This window comes from Macaca nemestrina, chromosome 2 (assembly GCF_043159975.1).
Source record: "Macaca nemestrina isolate mMacNem1 chromosome 2, mMacNem.hap1, whole genome shotgun sequence".
Lineage (NCBI taxonomy): Eukaryota > Metazoa > Chordata > Mammalia > Primates > Cercopithecidae > Macaca > Macaca nemestrina.
The window spans coordinates 22,702,276-22,722,756 of record NC_092126.1 but is presented as its reverse complement, the minus strand read 5'-3'; the positions used below and the strand labels follow the sequence as shown (position 1 = coordinate 22,722,756).

Genomic DNA, 20,481 nt, shown 5'->3' with positions numbered 1-20,481 from the left:
CAAAAGTGGGAGCGAGGCTGTCTGGAGTTGCCCCTAACTGTAGAACAAAGAGAAAGGGCTACAGTGAAGGCTTGCGGCGTCTCACTGATAGTTGGACAAAGGTTTATACCTCCTGAAGGTTGCATGTGGAAAGGAACAGAAATTGAGTCATCCTGAAAAGGACCCCCGGAAAGACAAGATGTCCCCAGTTGTCTAGTAAGACAATTGTCTAATTTAGACTATTTTTAATACCTGAAAATCGCCCAAGTTCCTTTCATGGGTAGAGAAAAACTTCAAGATAATATGGTTGACAGGCTATGGTATTAAAAAATACATTAAACAACTTCTTTTCATGATTTACACCTTAAAAGTCCAACTGTTTTTCAGCAAACTAGTTACCTTTGTAGTTTCATCATTCTTTAGCATCTCCCTAGTGGATCTGTTGGCACCTTTTGTTGTCAGTCCCTGGAATCTCTTCCTGAAACATTGAGACAATCAGAAAAGTCACGATGAACATCCTTTGATAGAAAGGAAAATATTTAATAGGTAGGCTGGATGACAACATCAAGACACTCTCACAAAATGTAGGATAAAAAGACACAGGGATTATAAAATTAGGAGGGAGCAGGCAAGAGAGATTTAGATCAGCCCTGAAGGTTTAACATTTGGCTATTAAGAATTAAGGGAGAAATAAGAGAAAATGAATGGGAGGAAATTTTTTTTTTTTAAAAAGGGCATTTCCTGAGAACTGAAGAATATAAAATTTCAGACTAGAAGGGTAAAATGTCTAGGTACAGTTATTGGAAAAATTTTTAAAAGATTCATATCAAGCAGCACTACTACAATATTTCAAAATAACAGATCCAAAAAAGTAGAGGGAAAGTTATAATCATAGCAATTTGAATCAGAAAATCATCAGACTTTAATAGCTACAATAGAAGAGAGAAAAACAAAAAAGCAATATTTTTATAATTCTGACAGAAAACGACTATCAACCTAGAATTCTATACCTGCCAAAACTTTTAAGTTTGAGCATGGAATAGAGACATCTTTAGACATGTAAGGTCTCAGAATGTTTCTCTCCACTGTACTCTTTACTAATCTGATCCTTGAGGTTTGGCTTTAACCAGATTAGGCAGTTAACTATGAAACAGAAAGGATTCATGAAACTAAGTGTCCAACACAAATCAGAAATGTAAAGCAATATTGAGATGATGAGAAAAGGTAAAGTCTCACATGACAGCTGTATGTATGGCTCTAGAAAGAAACAAGTTCAGATTGGATACAAACAATGTAATTGGTACATTATCTGGTCTATTTAACTATTGCAAAGTAATACTAATAATGAGGCATATGAAAGAAAATTAAGAGTAGGTATATGACTAAGCAAGTTTAAAAAGAGAAGCAACAATCAACTTGCAGAAAAATAAGAATTTGTATGAGAAATAGAACGGAGTACACTAGTTGCCTTTGCAGTAAATAATACATAGTACTTTTAAACACTATTTAACGAAAACCTTATCAAGAATTATAAATAGTTCTAAAGTATTATTAGCAATATATATCTTTAAATGAAGTAAGCAGGAGGATGGTATAAGAGAGCTAATTCCTCTTGTCCCATAAAGAATATCAATATGCAGTATAAAATTGGTATATTAAGAAATAGCAATACAAGATATTTGGCAATCTAGAGATCAGAATAAATGGATTAGAGATTTAAGTAGTTACCTCTGGGCTGGGTGCAGTGGCTCAAGCCTGTAATCCCAACACTTTGGAAGACTGAGGCGGGCGGATCACCTCAGGTCAGGAGTTCAAGACTAGGCTGGCCAACATGGCAAAACCCCATCTTTACTAAAAATACAAAAATTAGCTGAGCACCGTGGTGCACACCTACAGTCCCAGCTACTAGAGAGGCTGAGGCAGAAGAATCACTTGAACCCGGGAGGCTGAGTTTGCAGTGAGCCAAGATCATGCCACTGCACTCTAGCCTGGGCAACAGAGCAAGACTCTGTCTCAAAAAAAAAGTAAAAACAAATAAGTGAAATAGGGGGAGGTTCCAAGATGGTCGAAAAGGAACAGCTCCAGTCTACAGCTCCAAGTGTGAGATACACAGAAGATGGGCTATTTCTGCATTTCTAACTGAGGTACCGGGTCCATCTCACTGGAGTTTGTCAGACAATGGGTGCAGCCCACAGAGCATGAGCTGAAGCAGGGCAGGGCATCGCCTCACCCAGGCAGTGCAAGGGGTCGGGGACTTCCCTTTCCTAGCCAAGGGAAGTCATGACAGACGGTACCTGGAAAATCAGGACACTCTCACTCTAATACTGAGTTTTTCCAATGGTCTTAGCAAATGGCACACCAGGAGATTATATCCCACACCTGGCTCAAAGGGTCCCACGCCCACGCAGCCTCGCTCACTGCTAGCACAGCAGTCTGAGATCCAACTGCAAGGTGGCAGCGAGACAAAGGGGGGGATGTCCACCATTGCTGAGGCTTGAGTAGGTAAACAGAGTGGCCAGAAGCTCGAACTGGATGGAGCCCAATGCTGCTCAATGAGGCCTGCCTGCCTCTATAGACTTCACCTCTGGGGGCAGGGCATAGCTAAACAAAAAGCTGCAGAAACTTCTGCAGATTTAAACATCCCTGTCTGACAGCTTTGAAGAGAGTAGTAGTTCTCCCAATATGGAGTTTCACATCTGAGAATGGACAGACTGCCTCCTCAAGTCGGTCCCTGACCCCCGAGGAGCCTAACTGGGAGGCACCTCCCAGTAGGGGCTGCCTGATACCTCATACAGTTGGGTGCTCCTGTGAGACGAAACTTCCAGAGGAAGGATCAGGCAGCAACATTTACCGTTCTGCAGCCTCTGCTGGTGATACCTAGGCAAACAGGATCTGGAGTGGACCTCCAGCAAACTTCAGCAGACCTGCAGCTGAGGGTCCTGACCGTTAGAAGGAAAACTAACAGAAAGGACATCCACACCAAAACCCCATCTGTACATCACCATCATCAAAGACCAAAGATAGATAAAACGACAAAGATGGGGAGAAACCAGAGCAGAAAAGCTGAAAATTGTAAAAATAAGAGTGCCTCTCCCCCTCCAAAGGAACACAGCTCCTCACCAGCAACGGAACAAAGCTGGACAGAGAATGACTTTGATGAGTTGAGAGAAGAAGGCTTCAGATGATCGGTAATAACAAATTTCTCCGAACTAAAGGAAGATGTTTGAACCCATCACAAAGAAGATAAAAACCTTGAAAAAATATTAGACGAATGGCTAACTAGAATAAACAGCATAGAAAAGACCTTAAATGACCTGATAGAGCTGAAAACCATGGCACAAGAACTACATGACACATGCACAAGCTTCAGTAGCCAATTTGATCAAGTGGAAGAAAGGGTATCAGTGATTGAAGATCAAATGAATGAAATGAAGCAAGAAGAGAAGTTTAGAGAAAAAAAGAGTAAAAAGAAACGAACAAAGCCTCCAAGAAATACAGGATTATGTTAAAAGACCAAATCTACGTCTGATTGGTACACCTGAAAGTGACGGGGAGAATGGAACCAGGCTGTAAAATACTCTTCAGTATTATCCAGGAGAACTTCCCCAACCTAGCAAGGCAAGCTAAGATTCAAATTCAGGAAATACGGAGAATGCCACAAAGATACTCCTCAAGAAGAGACACTCCAAGACACATAATTGTCAGATTCACCGAAGTTGAAATGAAAGAAAAAAATGTTAAGGGCAGCCAGAGAGAAAGGTCGGGTTACTCAGAAAGGGAAGCCCATCAGACTAACAGCGGATCTCTCAGCAGAAACTCTACAAGCGAGAAGAGAGTGGGGGCCAATATTTAACATTCTTAAAGAAAAGAATTTTCAACCCAGAATTTTATATCCAGCCAAACTAAGCTTCATAAGTGAAGGAGAAATAAAATCCTTTACAGACAAGCATATGCTGAGAGATTTTGTCACCACCAGGCCTGCCTTACAAGAGCTCCTGAAGGAAGCACTAAATATGAAAAGGAACAACTGGTACCAGCCACTGAAAAAAACATGCCAAAGTGTAAAGACCATCGATGCTAGCAAGAAACTGCATCAACTAACGAGCAAAATAACCAGCTAACATCATGATGACAGGATCAAGTACACACATAACAATATTAACCTTAAATGTAAATGGGCTAAATATTCCAATTAAAAGACACAGACTGGCAAATTGGATAAAGAGTCAAGACTCATCAGTGTGCTGTATTCAGGAGACTCATCTCACATGCAGAGACACACATAGCCTCAAAATGAAGGGATGGAGGAAGATCTACCAAGCAAATGGAAAACAAAAAAAAAGCAGGGGTTGCAATCCTAGTCTCTGATAAAACAGACTTTAAACCAATAAAGATCAGAAGAGACAAACAAGGCCATTACATAATGGTAAAGGGATCAATTCAACAAGAAGAGCTAACTATCCTAAATATATATGCACCCAATACAGGAGCACCCAGATTCATAAAGCAAGTCCTGAGAGACCTACAAAGAGACTTAGATTCCCACATGATAATAATGGGAGACTTTAACACCTCACTGTCAACATTAGACAGATCAATGAGACAGAAAGTAAACAAGGATATCCAGGACTTGAACTCAGCTCTACACCAAGTGGACCTAATAGACATCTAGAGAACTCTCCACCCCAAATCAACAGAATATACATTCTTTTCAGCACCACATCGCACTTATTCCAAAATTGACCATATAATTGGAAGTAAAGCACTCCTCAGCAAATGTAAAAGAACAGAAATTATAACAAACTGTCTCTCAGACCATAGTGCAATCAAACTAGAACTCAAGATTAAGAAACTCACTCAAAACTGCTCAACTACATGGAAACTGAACAAGCTGCTCCTGAATGACAACTGGGTACATAACGAAGTGAAGGCAGAAACAAAGATGTTCGTTGAAACCAATGAGAACAAAGACACAACGTACCAGAATCTCTGGGACACATTTAAAGCAGTGTGTAGAGGGAAATTTATAGCACTAAATGCCCACAGGAGAAAGCAGGAAAGATCTAAAATTGACACCCTAATATCACAATTAAAAGAACTAGAAAAGCAAGAGCAAACACATTCAAAAGCTAGCAGAAAGCAAGAAACAACTAAGATCAGAGCAGAACTGAAGGAGAGACACACAAAAAACCCTCCAAAAAATCAATGAATCCAGGAGCTGGTTTTTTGAAAAGATCAACCAAATTGATAGACTTCTAGCAAGACTAATAAAGAAGAAAAGAGAAAAGAATCAAACAGATGCAATAAAAAATGATAAAGCGGATATCACCACTGATCCTGCAGAAATACAAACTACCATTAGAGAATACTGTAACCATCTCTATGTAAATAAACTAGAAAATCTAGAAGAAATGGATAAAGTCCTGGACACATACACCCTCCCAAGACTAAACCAGGAAGAAGTTGAATCCCTGAATAGACCAATAACAGGCTCTGAAATTGAGGCAATAATTAATAGCCTACCACCCAAAAAAAGTCCAGGACCAGACGGATTCACAGCCAAATTCTACCAGAAGTATGAAAAGGAGCTGGTACCATTCCTTCTGAAATTATTCCAATCAATAGAAAAAGAGGGAATCCTCCCTAACTCATTTTATGAGGCCAACAACATCCTGATACCAAAGCCTGGCAGAGACATAACAAAAAAAGAGAATTTTAGACTAATATCCCTGATGAACATCAATGCAAAAATCCTCAATAAGATACTGGCAAACCGAATCCAGCAGCACATCAAAAAGCTTATCCACCATGATTAAGTTGGCTTCACCCCTGGGATGCAAGACTGGTTCAACATATGCAATTCAATAAACGTAATCCAGCATATAAACAGAACCACAGACAAAAACCGCATGATTATCTCAACAGATGCAGAAGAGACCTTCAACAAAATTCAACAGCTCTTCATGCTAAAAACTCTCAATAAACTAGGTATTGATGGTACGTATCTCAAAATAATAAGAGCTATTTATGACAAACCCACAGCCAATATCATACTGAATGGGCAAAAACTGGAAGCATTCCCTTTGAAAACTGGCACAAGACAGAGATGCCCTCTCTCACTGCTCCTATTCAACATAGTGTTGGAAGTTCTGGCCAGGGCAGTCAGGCAGGAGAAAGAAATAAAGGGTATTCAATTAGGAAAAGAGGAAGTCAAATTGTCCCTGTTTGCAGATGACATGATTGTACATTTAGGAAACCCCATCATCTCAGCCCAAAATCTCCTTAAGCTAATAAGCAACTTTAACAAATTCTCAGGATATAAAATCGATGTGCAAAAATCACAAGCATTCTTATACACCAATAACAGACAAACAGAGAGCCAAATAATGAGTGAACTCCCATTCACAATTGCTGCAAAGAGAAAAAAATACCTAGGAATCCAACTTACAAGGGATGTGAAGGACCTCTTCAAGGAGAACTACAAACCACTGCTCAGTGAAATAAAAGAGGACACAAACAAATGGAAGAACATTCCATGCTCATGGATAGGAAGAATCAATATCATGAAAATGGCCATACTGCCCAAGGTAATTTATAGATTCAGTGCCATCCCCATCAAGTTACCAATGACTTTCTTCACAGAATTGGAAGAAACTACTTTAAAGTTCATATGGAACCAAAAAAGAGCCCACATTGCCAAGACAATCCTAAGCCAAAAGAACAAAGCTGGAGGCATCATGCTACCTGACTTCAAACTATACTACAAGGCTACAGTAACCAAAACAGCATGGTACTGGTACCAAAACAGAGATATAGACCAATGGAACAGAACAGAGCCCTCAGAAATAATACCACACATCTACAGCCATCCGATCTTTGACAAACCTGAGAGAAACAAGAAATGGGGAAAGGATTCCCTATTTAATAAATGGTGCTGGGAAAATTGGCTAGTCATAAGTAGAAAGCTGAAAGTATATCCTTTCCTTACTCATATACGAAAATTAATTCAAGATGGATTAGAAACTTAAATGTTAGACCTAAAACCATAAAAACCCTAGAAGAAAACCTAGGTAATACCATTCAGGACATAGGCATGGGCAAGGGCTTCATGTCTAAAACACCAAAAGCAATGGCAACAAAAGCCAAAATGGACAAGTGGGATCTAATTAAACTAAAGAGCTTCTGCACAGCAAAAGAAACTACCATCAGAGTGAACAGGCAACCTACAGAATGGGAGAAAATTTTTGCAATCTACTCATCTGAAAAACGGCTAATATCCACAACCTATAAAGAACTCAATTAAATTTACAAGAAAAAACCAACCCCATCAAAAAGTGGGCAAAGGATATGAACAGACACTTCTCAAAAGAAGACATTCATACAGCCAAGAGACACATGAAAAAACTGCTCGTCATCACTGGCCATTAAAGAAATGCAAATCAAAACCACGATGAGATCCCATCTCACACCAGTTAGAATGGTGATAATTAAAAAGTCAGGAAACAACAGGTGCTGGAGAGGATGTGGAGAAATAGGAACACTTTTATACTGTTGGTGGGACTGTAAACTAGTTCAACCATTGTGGAAGACAGTGTGATGATTCCTCAAGGATCTAGAACTAGAAATACCATTTGACCCAGCCATCCCATTACTGGGTATATACCCAAAGGATTATAAATCATGCTGCTATAAAGACACATGCACACGTACATTTTTGCAGCACTGTTCGCAATAGCAAAGACTTGGAACCAAGCCAAACGCCCATCAATGGTAGACTGGATTAAGAAAATGTGGCACATACACACTATGGAATACTATGCAGTCATAAAAAAGGATGAGTTCATGTCCTTGTATGGACATGAAATAAGCTGGAAACCATCATTCTGAGCAAACTATAGCAAGGACAGAAAACCAAACACCGCATGTTCTCACTCATAGGTGGGAACTGAACAATAAGAACACTTGGACACAGGATGGGGAACATTACACACCGGGACCTATTGTGGGGAGTGGGGAGAGGGGAGGGATAGCATTAGGAGATACACCTAATGTAAATGATGAGTTAATGGGTGCAGCACACCAACATGGCACATGTAAACATTTGTAACAAACCTGCACGTTGTGCACATGTACCCTAGAACTTAAAGTATAATTTAAAAATAATAATAAGTAAATCATTAATATAAAAAATAAATAAATTAGTGGTTGCCTCCAAAAAATGGAACGGGAAGGGAAAAAATGAGAGTTCAGGGTGTAGGGAATTTTCTTAAATTGTTAAATTTCTTTCAGCACCATTTTAATTATGTATGTATATTACTTTGACAAAGAAATTGAAAAGAAATATTCATTGTGGCTGATTCAATTCAAGTAACATGTGTTGGTCGCCTTCTTTTTTCAGATCAGTGTGAGTTGTGGAGAATGAGGAGATAAGAAACAATTTGGCTTTTGTTGGGGTTACTTAGGGAAGGGGAGAGACAGGGGTTAGAGGAGTCAAGAGCATAGGCTCTGGTATTAGGCGGGGGTGTGAATTCCAGCCCCCACCCATGCTGGCTGGCTGACCCTGGGCAACTTCTCTCTGCCTCTGTTTCCTCAGCTATAATATGGGGATGGTAATCACACAGGCGTACTGTATATGTTTGGTAGGGAGGCTTAACTGAGTGAATGGATGTTCAGTGAGTGCTTTGGTGTGTAGCACATACCAAATGTTCAATAAGCAGCAGTTGCCACTCGATTTTAGATAAGGCCACACACATCATGAACTTGTAAGTACAATGCTAGAAGGCCATCCTAAGTGCCTAGAAGGCAGAGCCCACGGATTTTTGAAAATTAATTCTTGGATAAAAATAATTATCAGTTACAGGGCACTGATTATGAACTGAAAAGCTTTGCAGAAGCAATCCACGGTGTGACAGACCTCTGAAGCCCGGCATGTTGGCGTGTATTTTCTTGGCTTCTGTCTCCTGCCTTGTGCATATCAGGCCAGGTTTGGCACCTCATTACCTTCTCTTGGCTTCCCCAGTTCCATTGTGCAGTCACCTCTTAAGTTTTCTGCCCTAGGGTAACTGCTAACAGCATTTACCCCATCTTCTGGCTGTCAACTGAAAGGCCACTGTGAGTTCACTTCCTGAGAGGGGCCCTGCTGGAGACCAAATAACCCAACCAAATTGCCAGAATTTCACATTTACTTTCTGCAAGAGCAGACAGGGAAACTCTGTTTCTGCCTCTGACAACCTCATCTATTATGATCTCTGCTATATTCTCTTCTTGTACTGATATTTTGTCACCTATGTGACCAGGGAACAGTCCACAGGAAAACACAGGAGAACATGTAAAGCATTTAAATGTGGAAATATTTTAGTAGTGTAGCCATACATAAACTTTCAAAGTCTCATTAATAAACGTTCACTTATTTGAGTATTATTCAGCCTCTAAAACAAAGGTTTTTAAAACATACATAACAAGTGTTAAAGTTCTTTTAGAATTTTCCTAGTAGGTTTTTTCGGTTTTCACTAGAAGACACCCCCACTAGGGAGGGAAAAAAATATTCAAAACATGCTATGATCTTAAGAGGAAAAAAGGAAATAAAATTATGTATTCCATATGATCTTATCTATGTAAGAAGAGAAAGATAAAGACAACTGGAAGAATATAAACCAAAATCCTGAGAGAGGTCATTCTGGGTTCAGAGATTTAGCAGTTTTTCTTTCTTACACCTTTTCTTTTATATGTATAGTCTATTATGAGAACAACATATATGTTTTAAAAATAATAGCCTCAATATAAATAACACAATTAAATTTAATTCCACAAATAACTTCAGTACTTACTATTTTCTATTATAATTTTAGGTGCTTTTAGAGTTCAAGGTACTTGGTAATAAAATGTATTTTATTCATTTAGTATTTGTTTAATGGCTTCTTATTATTGTCATTATTCCACCTCTTGTGGGCAAAAATCAAATGTTAGACTTCTCTGTAATACAACTGCCTGGCCCAATTCTTCTTTGATATTAAATGCTTATAAGTATTTCAGCTTTGGAGCAGGACAAGGAGGGATGGTCCTTCCTGTCTGCCCAGTAACATATGATACTTGAAACAAATTTTCAACAGTGACATTTGGACATTTATGGCCACCTCTCTCATTAGCTGGAATTCCACTGAACTAATCCTAAGTTCTAAGTTTAGTGCCAATTACCTAAAGGTTAATGTGGTCAAGCAATACCGGGAGAATTGGGGTTTTTCCAAGAAATGGTCTGTATCACATTATGTTCAGGATGACAGAGTGATTGACACTGTAGAACTGCTCACTTGGGAGACCCAGAGTGTCCTGCTGTGCTCCTCTCAGAGCAGGGTCCTTCTCGGTGAGGTTTAAGGGAGGAAAGATAAAGGACAAGGAAGTAAATGAAGCTGGGCAGAGTGTGTGGACGAGTTCAATAATTATTTATAAATCACCATGGATGCAGTGATGAGCAAGTCCCTGCCCTCACAGATATTACTTTCTAGTAGAGCTAAACGCCATTAGATCTCAATGTATCAGAATGGGATGCCCCTGAAAAGTGAGAGATTTGAGACCATGTACTAAATCAGAAGAGGCAGAAACAAAAAATGTACATTTTGCTCATCTGTGGATATGTCAACCACTATCACCATCCTTTTTCTTACCCACCCCCACCCCCACCCCCACAAAAAGTTAGAATATATTCACTACAGAATAGCAAGGCAAAATGTTCCATGTATCAACAATAATAAAGTATTGTGTGTATGAACATGATTCTCCAATTCAGAATCCTAATCACAACCATTAGAGTTAATTTAGGAAGCTCTTAGGAATTCAGAGAGAATCTACAGCATTTATTTGAAAAGTTCCCTCAGTCTGTCAGAAGACCTCACCTTACGGGGCTTTAGCAACAGTTACATTTAGCCTCACTTTCTACATTTGCCCTCTCGTTCATTCTACTCAGGAAAGTCGACTTCTTGATGTGTCTGAAATGCATCGACATCATTCCCACCTCAAGGCTTTTGCTTTTATTGTTCTCTCTGCCCGAAATGTTCTTCCACCAAATCTTTACCTGCCTCTTCTCCTCGTATTTTTCAATTAGTTGTTCAGACATCACCTCCTTACAAAGGCCTTTCATGACCACCCTTACTAAGGTATCCTCAGTCACCTCTAACCCTTTACCCTGCTTTATTTTTTTGTACAGTACTATTACCTGAAATTATAAATACCTTTTTTTTGCCCTAGAATGTACATTCCAGGAGGATAGGTTTCTTGTTTGCCCTCTTCCCTGTCTACATCCCCAGAGCCTTAGAAGAGTAGGTGATTTAGAGTAGATACTCAGTAAATATTTGTTGAATGAATAAATGGATGAATTTAGTTGAACTAAGTTTACCTAGACAGAATAATCCAAAGCACGGGTCAGTTAGATGTAAAAATTGTAATTTATCTCTACAAACATTCAACACTAAATCTTTCATTGAACCATAGGTTTCACAATAAAATCACTGTTATTGAGCATTGAAACATGTGTATGCCTGCGTGTGTGTGGCACACACACACACACACAGAGAGAGAGAGAGAGAATTAAGCAAAGTACCAAAACATAAACGTTTTCTGAAACTCATGAGCTACATTTTGGTCACTTAGACCATAAAAGCGCTAGTTTCCTAACCCGTTGCATTTCAGCCTCCTTTGCAGCAGGCATCCCGTGGGAGAGCAAGAGATAGTATCTAGAGGCTGTGTTTACCAAAGGGATGCTCTGCTCTGAAAGTCCCCTGGCTATTGTCACACCATTTGTTTTTCATGATTGGAATGTGTGGCATTATTGAAGGGTGGGCTGGTGTCTAAATTGAATGGGTGAAGAGAAACAGACATTCTCTTTGCCACCTTTGTAGATAGGTGGCTGTGGAGTCTATGTACTGAATTACCCACTGTCAATTATTGATGGTTTGGCTGGAATCATTTACACTCTCTAGTTACTTTGACATCTAGCCAAAAGGTAGCTGTCAGCCTGCTAGGAACCTCCCTTTTATCCATAGGGAAGTTCAAAAGAAAAGATTTAGCAAACCAAACTTATCTGCACAAGCTTTTGTGGATTTCTGGAAGATTCAGGTCATGTCGCTTATTCATAAGTTTAAGTTCATTCATTTATTCACTTAATTTTATCCAGGAAAGGCTGACATTCATCAGTTTTCACTAATACAACTCTAGTGGTTATTAAATTACTGAAATATTTGTGTAGCCCTTGGTAAGTGGCCACTACTCTGAGCCTTTCATCACCAGGGTCACCTCACCAGACCTTCCCAAAATCACCACTCAAAGGTTAGTTCTTGGCACAGCAGGGGACCTTCAAAACCAGGTCTCCGAGAGAACAGTTAAGGTCCATTCTGAGTAGCAGTGCCCACTACTTTCCATATAATAAATATTTGATTATTACCTCACCTGAGACTGTAATAGCAGTAAAACCTGCACTTGAAAGGTCTATGTTCATTACTTCATAAGAAATTCAAGACTAGCTTAACAGAAATGGAAGTCACATAATCTGAAAATATTAAATTGTTTTGAAACACCCTTAAAGGAGAAGTCTCCTGGGATCTAATTGTATTGCTTTGCCCTACCAAAACAAACCTCACTTGCTAAATGAAGTTTAACCTAAAGCTGCCTCCTTCCATATTTTAAGCTTGGCCTGAAGGTTTCTCTGTACATTGTGAACTATAACAACAGGAAGTATAAATACTCCGTAGCCTACACTTGTGCCGGTCACTGAGTTTGGCCATTCAGATGTAGCCAGCTGTTTGAACCATGTTCAAATAGGGCAAACACTGAACTGTAATCAGTTCAACGCTTTCTGTACCTCACTTCTGTTTTCTGAACGTCACTCTCCTTTTTCTGTCCATAAATCTTCTTCCACCACGTAGCTGCGCAGGAGTCTCTGAGTCTACTCTGAGGCTGCTGGAATCGCAAATCGTTCGTTGCTCAATTAAATTCCTTTAAATTTAATTCAGCTTAAGTTTGTTTTTTTTGTTTTTTGTTTTTTGTTTTTTTTTTAAATCACACTCTGCCTAATTTGAGAGCATTTCCCCCCGCAAAAAAAAGACATTCTGGTTTTAACACATACACCCGCAAAGGCACAGGGATCTTGCTGTCTTGGATCCTGTATTATAGACATAGTTTGGATGTTAAGAGTCAACTGTATTACATTCCCAGGAGCCATAGCATTGCACCTCCAGAGAAGGTCTGAAGACTGGGCTCAATTAATCACATATACTGCAATGCTTGGAAACCTATTCATTTTCTAGGAAAAGATCATCCTCAACAGGCTCCACAAAACTACATAAAACTTGCATAACTCTGACTGCAGTTTTTATGTTGCAATTTAGACAATTTCTAAAAAATAAATAAGAGGCCTGCTGTGGAGCTGACCCAAGCTTGAGCCATGCAGAAGGTCCCGAATTGGTTTAAAGGCCCTGGCATGGACATAGAAAAAAAAAGACCTGCAGCCTACTAGCTGTGGGTACACAGCATGGAAAGCGAAAGAGAACAGGTGGGATGAATATCAGTGATAGTAAAGTGCAGAGACCTGCTGACATGTTTCTCCCTCCCAAGAAAAATGAGGAGTTTTGGTGCTGATCAGTCACTACACTGGGCTGACTATAAAGGACTCTAAAGACTAATGGAAGAAAAATAGGTGACTTTATTGTACTACTGTACTTACCTCATCATGTTGTTTTAGTAATTTTTGTTTCTGTAGGAAGCTTCCCTAGTGAGTTGCTTCTGCCTCCCCGGTGTGTAAGTTCAATTTGCCATTTATTTGAGTACTGGATAGAACCATCCCTCCATGCTAAGCCCTGCTTTCTTTAAAATTTTAAGTCCAGTGTTCACAAGTGATGAGCCACCACCATCAGGCTTTCTTTTGTAGAGAAAGGAAATAGGAATGCATGTTCTTATCAGTTCTTATGCCTCTGGTTTTATTTTACAAGCAGCCTGGACATGTGAATTAATGTGTGGCTCTGACCAAAACAAAACATTACTTAGAAGCAAGTGAGGACTTTTTTTCTCCGCTTAAAGTATCTGGCTCTACAAAGCAGGAAATAAATACTTTGCCTCACTTCAGCATTCCTGTCCTTGGCAGTTGATTTGGCTAGACAGGTGATAAACAAGAGAGATTTTAGGGGGAAGCTCTGTCTAGGGGAGAAGGAATAAGAAGGAAGTAGGTCAAAGCCTGGCAACGAATTTTAGGAAGGATCTCGCTTTGGAGAAGCTATTGACAGAGCTTGAAGCAAATGAAAATCAAGTCTCAATGTATTCAGCAAATAATTATGAGGAATCAAGCCGAGTAGAATTGCCACTCCAGGTGAGGTTATCTGAGTGAGTACAGAATCATTCTCAGTAATCATTTTATATCAGAATTATCAATCAAATCTTCTGCAGATATTCTCTGCATAACCTCATGGGTGCGGAATTGTGAGCTAAATAGGCTTTGTCTTTGCCTCTCAATCTGTGTTCATTGGAAAGGACATGCAGCCAGCAGAACATAATTAATTGAACATTCAACTTTGCCTCTACAGCTTCCTCCATGTTGTACCTGAGTGAAGCAAGACAACGAGTTCTGGGAGACCAAAAGTCTTCTCTTACTCATATTTAAACTGTAGCATCTAGGACCATGCCTGGCATGAAGCAGACCTTTAATACTTGTCTCTGGAGTGCTCAAAAGAAAGAAAGAAGTACAGAGGCTGTTCATGAAGTCTGGAAACATAGGTGAATATACATAAGATCATCAAGGACGTCTTCCATCTGTGAAAAAGTGAAATAGCGTTATCTGTGTTTCCAGACATTGTGAAATACTGGGTAGAAAAAAAGTTGTGGAACTCATGGTTTTTTCAGGGTGAGAGCCAGAGGGAATTTGCCACCTATTTTGTCTTCAGCAAAGACTTCCTAGAAGAAGTTTCAAAGCTCTTTGAATAAAGCAAGAGGGCTTAAAAGTTTGCCAAAGGAAGGATTGGGGTGAAACATGGACAGGAATTGATGACTTCTCTCTGTGGTGTGACTGACTCTCCTGTTCATCTTCCAAGTCTTTATGTAAATCAGTGGTTCTCATCTGGGGGTAATTTTGCCCCCAGGGATATTTGACAATGTTTAGAACTCCTTTTGGTTGTCACAACTGGAAGGGAAAGCCACTGGTGTCTAGTGGGTGGAGGTCAAGGGATGCCACTAAACCTCCTACTATGAGCAAGACAGCCCCCCATAACAAAGAATTATCTGACTCAAAATGTCAAAAGTGCTGAAGCATACAGGCCCTGGTTTCATTGAGCCTTGGGAAAGCTTTTCCTGACACACCTCAAACTAAGCTGATTTCCTGTAATATCCTCATTTTACTTTGTACTTACCCTACATAGCATGTACCACAATTATAATTAAATACATTGTATCTGTCTCTTCCACTAAAACAACACTTCATAGAAGAAGAAATGTATGTATCTTGTTCCCCATTGTATTGTAGCATCTATTACGATGCCTAACACATAGTAGATCCTCAATAAATATTTATTGAATGAATGAATGAATCAAGAAATAACTAATATGGAAAAATAAGAAAAAGAGATACTCAAGTTGTTAAGCAGAGTTGCAGTTTCAGGAATCACCTGAAGTTTGACCAGTGATCTTGGATTTCTCCATTTCAGTTCAAGAAACTAATGAGTTCAGTCACAATATGAAGGGAACATAGAACTAATAAACTCTATAACATTTTTAATGTATAGATTTATTGCAGTATTTCAGCACTTTAGTTCTTTATCACTAAAGGAACTTGGATGCCAACCCTTTCAAAAAATCTTTGGGAGTTGAACCAGGATTGATCTTGTGGCAGAGAATCTTCATCGGCTGCTAGGACAGCCATTCAGGCTCACTTTCCCATTCTCTCTTACAGCCGTGTGACACCATTCTGGTCAACGGGATAAAAAGCAGATCTGCTGAGACAGGATTTCTGGGAAAGCTTTTGCTTTTCTGTTAAAAGGGAGAGGCAAAACAAGTACCAACCTTCTTTTTGTTTCTCCTGGTTGGACCCAGTATCAGCAAACTGCCTATGCCTGCACTAATTATTAAATGAGGAAAGTATAGCCTACCTCTATTTAAGCCACTATAATTAGGTTTTCTTTTACCTGCAGCTAAATGCAGCCCTACCTGATGATACATTTCTCTGCCTTGGTAGCTTATCTTTTTTCATGATCTTCTTAATGATGCAAAAGCAGAAACAGAGATGGTAGGTAGCACAGCTTGGCCTGGGCTTAATATCATCTGAAGTAGAACGAAAACAGAAGGATCTAAAGTAGTAGAGGTTGTAACCTTGAAAGATTTGTGATGGAGCCCGGTGCTGCTTTGTGGTGAGTCTCAGAAAAAGAGATGCCAGAGCTCATGGTTTAAGAGGGGGCGGGGGGAAAGTATTCATAATACAGTGTAGCTGATTTCCTGTGTACATGTTGCAAGTACCTTGTGTGTGTGTGTGTGTATGTGTAGTGCTGAGGCGGTGGTTAGAATATGAGGGTTTTAGATGCGGTTTTTAAGGCTCTGAATGGAGGGAAAGACCTGAACACAAAGTGGCTACTCTACCAACTCTTGTGGATACAGGCTTCAAAGCACCTCTACCATCTTCTGCTCTTCTCTCTGCTCTTCTACTCTAGGCTATGAGAACCTTGGAGGTAAGAACCATGTCTTGTTGCTCTCAGTTTCTCTGGTCCAGGAAGAGTGCCATGCCTAGACCATAATATCAGTCAATGTTTTCAGATTAAACACTTACAGTTTTCTCCCCCTTTGTCTTAGAATGCATAGTTGTAAAAAAGAAGAGATGTAATTAAAGTCTGGAGGAGATTCATTTCATTTCTTTCCCTCACTTCTGTTTTGTTGTTGTTGTTGTTGTTGTTGTTTGTTTTTACAAGCAATACTTCCTATATTTTGAATAGAACATGAAGCCCTGAGTTAGCCAAAATCCTTAAGAAAAAGAACATTTTTCCAGAAAATACACGTTGGAAAAGGAAATTTTCCCAAATTTATACTCCACAGAACCCAGTTCCTTAAAATAAATTCTTTAATTTGAGCAATACTGGATTAAATAGTTACAGTCTTTGATACACTAATGTATGTTGTATCTTTCTAAGAGGTATATGGTTTGTTACTCTTCAAGTCCCTGTTTAACCCCAAAAGGATTCCAGGACAACAAATCAGGGAATAATGATTGTCTAATTATTAATATGTGTTCAGGTGTGGCAAAGTTTGGAAACTGCTGTTTTCGATCATAAGGCTTATGAGGAAAACACAAGGGCGTTGGTGAAGAAGGAACTAAAAGGATAAAAGGATAAAGGAACTAAAAGGCAGCTCAGAAAAAGGGAAACTCAAGCAGACAAAAAGACCCAGAAGTTATGATAGGAAAGTGTAGTTTGATGCCTGCCATCATGGTCTCTAAATGAGTAGCATAGCATGGAGACCAAAGAATTTACTTTGGCAGAAGCGTTAGGCTAAGGATCAGGAGCCTGGCAATGTACTCCAGAAACTTTCTTTAAATGACTTGCATCACTTCTCTAAACTAATTGCCTCAGGGGTGATGGGGCATATTAACGCCTTCATTTCTTCTTTCATGCAAACTTATTTGAAATGAGTTACAAGCTAAGTTGCTGGAGAACTTTTGAGTTATTTCAAGAAGATAGTCAAATCATATGTATGAAAAAATGTGGTGCTTTGTTTTTTAAAAAACTTATGTTTATTAATTTTTGTCTGAGGTCCCTGAGAATCTCAGGCAAGTTTTCATACTAACAAATTGAGAGCAGTTAATTTCTCAGTAGTGTTTATGCCTGAGAGATTGGTAAGTGGTTGAGCTAATTGACAAAATAACTTATCAAAATGCGTCTGCCACACTCTAGTGCGATATGCCTAATGATCATTGTGTCAAAGTAGGAAATTGAGTCAGCTCAGGAATGGGCCTCCAATTCATGTTTCAGAAGTGCTGAGTTTGGTATTTGTTGACGAATTTTCAAGTTCAGATAGACAAACACATGTTTTTTGCTTTTGACTGAATTTGAAAGTTCCAAGATAGGACCCCTGGAGCTATGAACATTGGCACAGCTTGGCAAGCTCCTCATTTTGGAAATACTTTGTGAAAACAACTTTGGTCCATCAAGTATTAATACTATTTGATAAAAATCAGTTTTTGTTTGGTGTGTCTTTTGAAGCTAGTGTAACTCCTGGTCATTCTATAGGACTATAAAAGCTTTTTGGAATCAAATCCTAATCCCAACGTGTTTTTCTTGTTCATTTAAACCTTTTATACACATGTGGGAGCTAGAGAGAGTGGAGAGCTTTTAGGACTTAAGCTTAAATTGTCATTCTCATGCATGGTTTCTGAAAAGTATTTGGCATGTTTGTATTTGTAAGTTAAAGTAGACATTTATGGTCTTAAGCATTTTCTTTTTTCTCTTTATGCTTATTTGTTTGGTTTACAAAGACTATCTTAAAATGAGAGAGCAGACGTGCTGAAGTTTGGATTGCTTGACTTACCGCCTTGTAGAAAATATCTGTGGGTGTTGATTTTCTAGGTCAACCCCTGACTCAGGATCCTAAAGAGAAAAAGTGTTCTCAACCCAAACTCAATAGTATTAATACTACCACCAGCCCACCCTCAAGCCTAATAAAAAGCCTAAATAAACGGAACTCACAAAAGCTGAGTTCAGTGCTGTAAGAGTCAAACGTAACCTCTAGAGGTTTTTTTGGTTGGGGGTTTTTGTTTGTTTTGTTTTGTTTGTTTCCATGAAAAAGAAGCAGCTGAGGCTGCTGAGCAGAAATTCATAGCGCTTTATTTTTCCTCTTGGGCTGTTGTGCCCAGTAATCATAATATTGGCAAATAGAGTTAAACTATAAGAAATTCATCTGGCCGGGCAAAGTGGCTCATGCCCGTAATCTCAGCCCTTTGGGAGGCCGAGGTGGGTGGCTCACGAGATCAAGAGTTATATACCAGCCTGACCAATATGGTGAAACTCCATCTCTACTAAAAATACAAAAATTAGCCGGGCATGATGATGCATACCTGTAGTCCCAGCTACTCAGGAGGCTGAGGCAGGAGAATTGCTTGAACCTGGGAGGTGGAGGTTACAGTGAGCCGAGATCGTGCCACTGTACTCCAGCCTGGGCGGCAGAGTGAGACTCCATCTCACAAAAAAAAGAAAAAAAAAAAAAAGAAATTTATCAAAGGACTAAATTTAAATGGATTTAGGAAAAGCTAAAAAGATATTGTTAATCCTGTAAAGCTGAAGATTGAAGTTTCTCAGAGAGTGATTGTGCGTGAAATGAACCGTATCAGTTAGTTTTTGCTATCTAAGAAACACCTCCAAAATTCATTTCTTAAAACAGCCACCACTAAATATGTATAATTATCACATGTTAATTTTTAAAAAGAAAGGAAAAAAATGTTGAAACCACCATTTACTTTAGTTCTTGATTCTACAAAGTCTGCAGTTTGGGGCTGGCTCCAATGAGTAGTCTAACCTGGGCTGCGGCTGATCCATCTCTGCTGGGTTCACTCATGCGTCTGTGGTGGGTGAGTTGTGAACACTCTGGTGTAGGATGGCCAAAGCAAGGACAACTGAGGCCTCTCTCCATGTAGTCTCTCAGTCTTGTCCTTATTCAGAAACAACTTCCATACCTTTTCTGTTTATTTTTGATCTCTCCCTGTCTCTAAATTCTTTTTGTCATTTCCTTCATCTGGATCTTATTAGAGCATCCCCAGGGTCAACATCCTTTAACTGGGTTGCCTGAATTTTCTTGAGACAGGGAGTAAAGTGAAAGCCAACATTTCTCCTGACTTATTTTTAATAACCTTTAGGGTTATTGTGTTTGTGTCTTTTATAGTCATCAGCCTCAAATGCTTTCAGGAAGGAACTACAGTCCAAACAAAACTAATTAATTAATTAGGTGGTCAAATGATTAAAAATTGATGGCTAAACAAATTAGCATTTTTATCGAATTTATTGCTTTTTATCTCTACTCCCTGTTTCCTGTATGTCTCAGATGAGCTCACCAGTCCCTGGCAATTTTGCCCTTAGAAACTTCATCCCGTGGCTGATGTGGGACATCACTTAAACTCTGCAGCCACTGCAGAATGTGCCCGGATTGTCTCTCACCAATTGATCAGGAAGCTCTAAGTGACTGATTGCTGCCTCCGTCAACACAGGATGTTTGGACATAGCTGTTTGGACAAGGCTGTTTGAGGCCCCCTACAAGACTTGCTGGCAGTTGGGAGGGGGACGTGGCCCAAGGCTCAAGGTTTGAAAGCAGCTGCTCATCTCGCATCAAACAGCAAACCCTCAATGCTTATTGGGGAATCTACCCTGTGCCAGGCCCCCAAAAGGAGGCTCTCGTGAGCAAAATTGATACTAGCTCTGCCCTGATGGGCTGTAGTCAAGTTAGTAAGAGGATCGTTCATGAGTGGTCTTCCATGTAGGTATACAAACTCTAATGAGTGTT

At 39.5% G+C, this 20,481-nt stretch overlaps 1 protein-coding gene and 1 non-coding gene across 4 annotated transcripts in view; both read left to right on the top strand.

Moving 5' to 3' along the window:
* The window catches only part of LOC105488933 (retinoic acid receptor beta), a 770,293-nt gene that overhangs the window by 494,376 nt on the left and 255,436 nt on the right, over window positions 1-20,481 (top strand). The gene's annotated exons all lie outside the window — the stretch shown is intronic.
* LOC112427900 (U7 small nuclear RNA) lies at window positions 9,439-9,503 on the top strand. The gene has a single exon (XR_003019658.2). It is a non-coding gene; the product is annotated as a U7 small nuclear RNA (small nuclear RNA).